This window comes from Physcomitrium patens, chromosome 17 (assembly GCF_059467195.1).
Source record: "Physcomitrium patens ecotype Gransden chromosome 17, ASM5946719v1, whole genome shotgun sequence".
Classification (NCBI taxonomy): domain Eukaryota; kingdom Viridiplantae; phylum Streptophyta; class Bryopsida; order Funariales; family Funariaceae; genus Physcomitrium; species Physcomitrium patens.
Genome location: NC_143426.1, coordinates 13,694,502 through 13,701,672, shown reverse-complemented (window position 1 = coordinate 13,701,672; position 7,171 = coordinate 13,694,502).

Sequence of the window (7,171 nt, the reverse complement as noted above, 5' to 3'; positions counted from 1 at the left end):
ATATAATTAGGACTAGCAATTTTGGCTAATTCGTGCAATTAGTATGTGTCACAGACACAAAAATACAGACTTGAGATCTAACAAGAAGTTCAAGAAGAACTGGCAAGAACTAGATTAATCAGATGAATACAAGAATAACACTAGAGAGCTGAGCTAGAGCTCCAAGAAATGTGTTGTCGAGACTGAAGAACTCTTCAGCCTCGATTCCAATATATACTCCTATTTAGGAAGCTTCTCAAGCAACTTCTACCAACTAGGAAGCTTCTAGAAGGTTCTAGAGACTTGCTTCTAGAAGATTCTAGAAACTTATCTCTAGAAGGTTTTAAGGACTATGTCCCTAACATCTTCTACCAACTAAGAAGCTTCTAAAAGGTTCCAGAGACTTGCTTCTAGAAGGTTCTAGAAGCTTGTCTCTAGAAGGTTCTAGAAACTTGTCTCTAGAAGGTTCTAAGGACTATGTCCCTAACATCACCTCCTCCTTTAGCTTCGAGGTCTCTAAGAAGCAATGTTGTTGTCAATTAGTACCAACGTAAGAAAATGAAGATCCGTCGCATAACGTCTGCTATGAATTCCAACTGTTGTTTACGAGGTAAGTGGTTCATCGACCCTTGAAGCCAACGGTAGTGGTCCACTCCTTCAACTTCTGACCAAGCATAAACTTCCGTGTCTTCATTGTGAAATTGTCCTGCAAATATGCCTTCTGGTTGACCATCGTAAGTAGGCTCGGACTCAAATACAATCACCAATGATCAGTTACTTAGTATCCTCCGTCATCGTCGTGGTGCACGTGGTTCTTCATCTCGGGGTCACCTTCGTGAGCTAGTTGGTTGAGATAATCTGACTGGCATAGTATCTATCTCTTGGCTATCTATATCAGAAGATCAAACTATGGCTACTGAAAAAATTCTATTTTATCTTGGAGAAAATAACTACATCAACTATGAATTTTGGTGGTGCTCTCCCCCTTTCTTATATTCTTGGGTGAGCAAGCTTCAGAAAGAAGCTATCATCAAACCGGCTTAGGTTTTTGAGGATGTTGTTGATGAAACTCCTGTACCTTTTGTGGCACATTGGCGAGATTTTCAGCTAGCTCCCACATTTGCTCATTAATGTCGTAGCCGCACCAATAAACAAGATACTCCAACTTGCCCCACCTTTGTCATGAATCCAGTACCTTTTCAACCTTGTATTCCTCGTGGTTCTCGATCTCAATACTAGGTGGCGGACATTGCACTCTTCCAAGAAAAGACGACTCTCGATAGGGCTCCAACAGAGAAACATGAAAGACTGGATGTACCTTCATAGAAGCCAGTAATTCCAGACGATACGCCACTAGATTGATTTGCTTCTGGATGATAAATGGTCTCAATCTTCGATAGTCCAACTTATCACATGGTGTTTGGTCTTGATATTCCGTCGAAGAAGCCATGCTTTATCTCCAATTTTGAAAGTAGGTGCTTGATTCCAAAATCTATCTGCAGACGCCTTGTAGGATTCTTGAGCGGATTGTAATTGAAGCTTCAACATATTTTGAAGCTTTAATAGTTATTTCGCAAATCCTTCAGCTGCTGGATTGTTATTTGATGATGGACTCAATAAATCAAGCTTCGGATGATATCCATAGTTGGAAAAGAATGGTGTGTTTTGAGTCGACACATGGAGGGTGTTGTTATATGCAAACTCGGCTAGCGGCAGATATGTGGTCCAATCGTCTTGCTGATAGTTGATGCTACATCGTAAGTATTGTTCCAAGACTTGGTTCACCCATTTCGTTTGGCCATCAGTTTGAGGATGAAAAGCCGAAGAAAGCTTGATATCCACCTTCAGTATCTCAAAGAGAGATCTCCAAAACTTTGATACGAACTGGGTTCCTCGATTTGATACGATATCATCTGGTAGTCCATGATAATGATACACATTATCGAGAAAGAGCCTTGCTGTAACTTCACTGGACGATGTCTTCTTGCAAGGGACAAAGTGCGCCATTTTTGAAAGCCGATCTACCACGACAAAGATGCTGTCAAATGAGTTCGATGATGGTAGGTCCGTGATGAAGTCCATGGAAATTGAAGACCATGGTCGACGTAGAATTGGCAATGGCTGTAGGAGTCCATAAGGGCGATGCCGAGGATTCTTGGATCTTGAACAGATGTCGCAGGAGAGGACAAAATCTTTCACATCCTTCCATATTTGGGGCCACCAAAAATCTCGAGAAATAAGCTCCAAGGTCTTGTTGAATCCAAAATATCCCGCAGTTGGAAAATCGTGGCGAGATTGAAGAACTCGGAGTCGAGCTGGTCCTTTTGGGATATATGACTGCTCCTCAAAGTATAAAAGATCTCCCTCCACCTTGAACTTGTCGTCATTGGCATGCTACTTAATATCAATGGCTACTGAATCTTCAATGGTCACGACACGTACTTGATTCAGGAAGTCAGTATCAATTGGTAAAATAGTAGCGCAAAGCTGAAATTGCTCTGGCTTCAACAATGTCGTGCATTGTTGATCAAACGCTACTTCTCGAGCCTTCGGTACAAGATACGATCTCCTCGATAAGGCATCAGATAGGCCTTGCTACTTTCCAGGTCGATAAGTGATAACAAAATTGAACCTAGATAGCAACATACTCCATCAAGCTTGACATCGATTTAAAACTCGAGCTGACATGAAATACTCCAAATTCTTGTGATCTGTGTATACGGTCACTGGATGTGCAGCTCCTTCAAGAAAGTAACGCCATTCTTGGAAAGAATCCACTATAGCAAGAAGTTCCTTATCGTGGATCTCATAATTGATTTCAGCAGTAGGGAACTTTCGAGAATAGAATGCAACCGGATGGAGCTTCTTGTCTTCTCCCATTTGTGAAAGTACAGCTCCTAAAGCAAAATCCAAAGCATGAGTTTCTAAATAAAAGGCCTTTGTAAAGTCTGGATGTACCAAAATTGGAGCCGTAGTAAATGCGGTCTTCATGTCTTGAAACGCCTTCTCTGCTAGAGGTCCCCATTCCAGCTTATCCTTGCATGTCAACCAAGTGAGGGGAGCAACAACTTGAGAGTAATTTTTGATAAAGATTCGATAGAAGTTAGCAAAACCAAGAAAGCATTGTACGTCTCTAACCGTCTTCGGAACCTCCCAGGACACGATTGCTTCCACCTTCTTGGGGTCCATCTTCAAGCCATCCGTAGTCGCAACAAATCCCAAAAACTCCATCTCTATTTGGTGAAATAAACACTTCTCCAACTTGGCATATAGTCCTCGCTCGCATAGTTTCTCCAAGACCAAACGAATGTATTTTTCATGCTCTTCCTCATTTTTGGAGAATATCAAAATATCATCCAAATAGATGACAATAAAATCATCAAGGTGCTCTCGGAAAATGTCATTCATCATATGTTGAAAGTCCGCTGGAGCATTGGTAAGACCAAAGGGCATGACATTATACTCAAAATGGCCATACCTTGTACGGAACGCTGTCTTTCACTCATCTCCTTCCTTGATTCGTACGAGGTTGTAAGCTCCCCTTAGATCAATTTTTGTAAAGTTCCTTGCAAGTCCAAGTTGTTCTAAGAGACCAGAAATCAAGGGCAACGGATAACGATTCTTCTTTGTTACTTTGTTGAGGCCTCGATAGTCCACGCACATCCGCAATGAGCCATCTTTCTTCTTCACAAATAAGATGGGTGCTCCAGTTGACGATTTTGAATGATGGATGAAGTTCTTGGCTAGATTCTCGTCGATGTACTTCCGCAACTCCGCCAACTCCGTCTGCGATAGATTGTAGATTGGGCCAAAAGGTGGTTGTGCTCCTTCCTGCAAGTCTATGGCGCAATCATATGGTCTGTGTTCCGGTAGCATGTCGGCATTTTTCTTTTGAAACACGTCTTTAAAATCCTTATATTGCTCCGGTATACTTGTTGTTGAGATCTTCTTTCCGGTAGTTGGAGTCGCATAAATGACAAACGGTGTGCCTTCTTTGGACGATCTTATAAACGCTCTTGCTCTAATAAATAAGGATTTCTCTATTCGGGGTTTTCTACTAGGCTTGATCTTGGGTGGTTTTGTGGGAAAGGTTATCTTCCGCAACTTCCAATCTATGGATGGATTATGCTTTTTCAACCAGGAAAGACCAAGAATAACAGGATTTGATGGGATTCTAATAATATTGAAAATAATATGACTACTATGGCCCTTAAGCGTCACTTCTATAGGTTCTGATTCATGGGTGACACTACCAGACAATAAGTTCGTCCATCTATGACCTCAACGTGAATAGGTTTGGATTTTTGTACTAAAGGGATCTTATGATGCTTCGCAACTTCTTTGTCTAAGAAACAAGCAGATGCTCCTAAATCTAATAATGCTAAGGTTCTCAATTTCTGAGGGCCAATAAGCAAAGGGATTATAAAACAAAGGGCAGGTTGAGCGGAAAGAAAGGAACCTGGTTGTTGTTGCGATATTTCACTGTCCAGTCGCACGGTTCCTATTGTGGTTGGGCATCCTTGTTTTCCTAAATAAACGCGCCCCTAGTCCTGATAATACGTCGATTTTGCTTCTTGGGGCAGTTTCCAACTTTGTGGCCTTCTTCACCGCAATACAAGCATAGACCTTCCTCCATACGTCTCTTTTTTTCTTCTAGAGTAAGAGATTTGACACGTACCACATCAATTTGCATGTCTTCTACCTCTGAATGTGAATTCACGCTGCTTGTCGACATAGTTGGGATGTGACGAACCATATGTTGTCTTGAACGTTGGTCTTGGTGACGTTGGAATAGGCGGTTATCGCACTTCACAGCTTGGTTAATAGCTTCGTTGAGCGTTTGCGGATCAGGAAGAGTTAACAGCAAATCCTTCACATCGTCCCTTAAACCCCAATAGAATTGACTCATCAACGCTTCTTCGTGCCAATTGATGTCGCATGCTAATTGCCTGAAGTCCGATGCATAGATTGATGTAGAATGCATCCCTTGTCGTAGTGACCGGATCTTTGTTGTAGCTCATCGAACCTTGTCGTGTTCACCAAATGCTTTCGCAAACGCCTCCAAAAAGGTTTCAAAGTTATTTAGTATGGACGATCGTTTCTCAAACAAAGGAGCAAACCATGATAGAGCTTGTCTTGTAAGTAAGGTTCCAACAAGCCCAACACGTGACTCCTCCGTTGGATAGCGTTCGGGCTGTAAAACTGTTATCAACCTGATTTGGTTGACGAATCCTCGAAACTTGGAACGCGTACCATCGAACTTGTCCGGAAGGCTAACTCGGGGCTCCTTATGTTGTAGAACCAGTGGTGCTTCTCGAACCTGAGGCAAAATTGCTTCTCCAAGTGCAAAAGTTTGAGGCTGGTGCAACCTAGATTGTGCCATCCCAGATGCTCCATCATTATGAAGCCTTGCCACAACTCCTTCAATCTTTGTAGTTCTTTGCGATAACGTAGCGAGGGTATTCATGATAGCATCTAACTTGGACTCTGAACTTTCCGTCATACTAATGTCTTGACCCTCGGCCATTCTAAGAGAAGGACAGAAATGACTCTACAAGAAGACAATATTGGTTTACAGGAGGGTATTCCGCAACCTCTAAAATGCCTTAAGAGCTTCAAGAAAAGGGGTAATCCACTCTTTCCAAGAAGAATAAGATTCCAATATTGTAACAAAAGAAGTATCAATTTAGAGGAGGGTAATCCGCAACATCTAAAATCCTAGTACACTTCCAAGCAGAGGGGTAATCCACACTCTAACAAAGAAGAAACTAGCTCAGATATTTGAGGTGAATGAAATCTCGACAAACTGTCACGGACACAGAAATACAGACTTGAGATCTAACAAGAAGTTCAAGAAGAATTTGCAAGAACTAGATTAATCAGATGAATACAAGAACAACACCAGAGAGGTGAGCTAGAGCTCCAAGAGATGTGTTATCGAGACTAAAGAACTCTTCAGCCTCGATTCCAATATATACTCCTATTTAGGAAGCTTCTCAAGCAACTTCTACCAACTAGGAAGCTTCTAGAAGGTTCCAGAGACTTGCTTCTAGAAGGTTCTAGAAACTTATCTCTAGAAGGTTTTAAGGACTATGTCCCTAACATCTTCTACTAACTAAGAAGCTTCTAGAAGGTTCTAGAGACTTGCTTCTAGAAGGTTCTAGAAGCTTGTCTCTAGAAGGTTCTAGAAACTTGTCTCTAGAAGGTTCTAAGGACTATGTCCCTAACAGTATGACATCTATAGTTGAAAACTTAACACTGTTTGGATTATTAGATGTGCTAAGTGTTTACAAAATTTTGTGATGATCTAACAACGTCGTTTAGAGATATCTAGTTTTTAGCACAAGAGGGTTTCAAAAGGTGGCAATTTGAGGTTTGGTAGAGTTTCTATGATATCTGGAGATCTAGTGGTCGGATTAAGGTGAAAATTAGGATGGTGTTGGAGGACTTAAAGATCAAGCTATACACCAATTTTGACACAAAGTTAATGATTGAAAAGGGAGAAATCACTGTTGGGATTTCTGCTTCACTTTTCAAGTTGACAATTGAGTGACATCAAAGCAATTTTTGGAGATTTTCTCACAATCTATAAATTGGATTGGCTTAATAATTCTTGAGCATATAGATGACTTACATTGACAATTGCATGAAAAATTCCACATCAAGTGGACAATCGGATTGGATGTTACAGCTTGTTAAAGCTTACTGATTATGATTGGGGCTTACAAGAAAAATCTAAATTGCTTAAATATGAAAGTAACAAGGTAATTAGGATTTATGTATGGTTAAGACTACTAAGAAGAGTGTTTTAAGCACTTTTGAATTGAAATTCAAATTATATTCTTCTCGTATGGACAAAATCTATTATGGTTTCTTGGCTACTTGTAATACATAATCTCACCTTCTACAGCTAAGTGTCCAATGCATTGTTGAGCAAAACAACACGTAATATGACAACGGAGATCTATTTTGCTACTATGGCCCTCAAATGATATATCTAGTAGTATGGTCTCATGAGTAACATTGCCTAAAGATAAAGGTTGAACAACTATTACATCTACATATATAAGTTTTGACTTTTGTATTAAAGAAATTCTATGAAGTTTAAAAAACTCTTCATTTATAAAGCAAGTGGATGCTCTTGAATCTAATAAGATGTTTGTTTGAAATTTTTGTGGGCTAAGAAATAAAG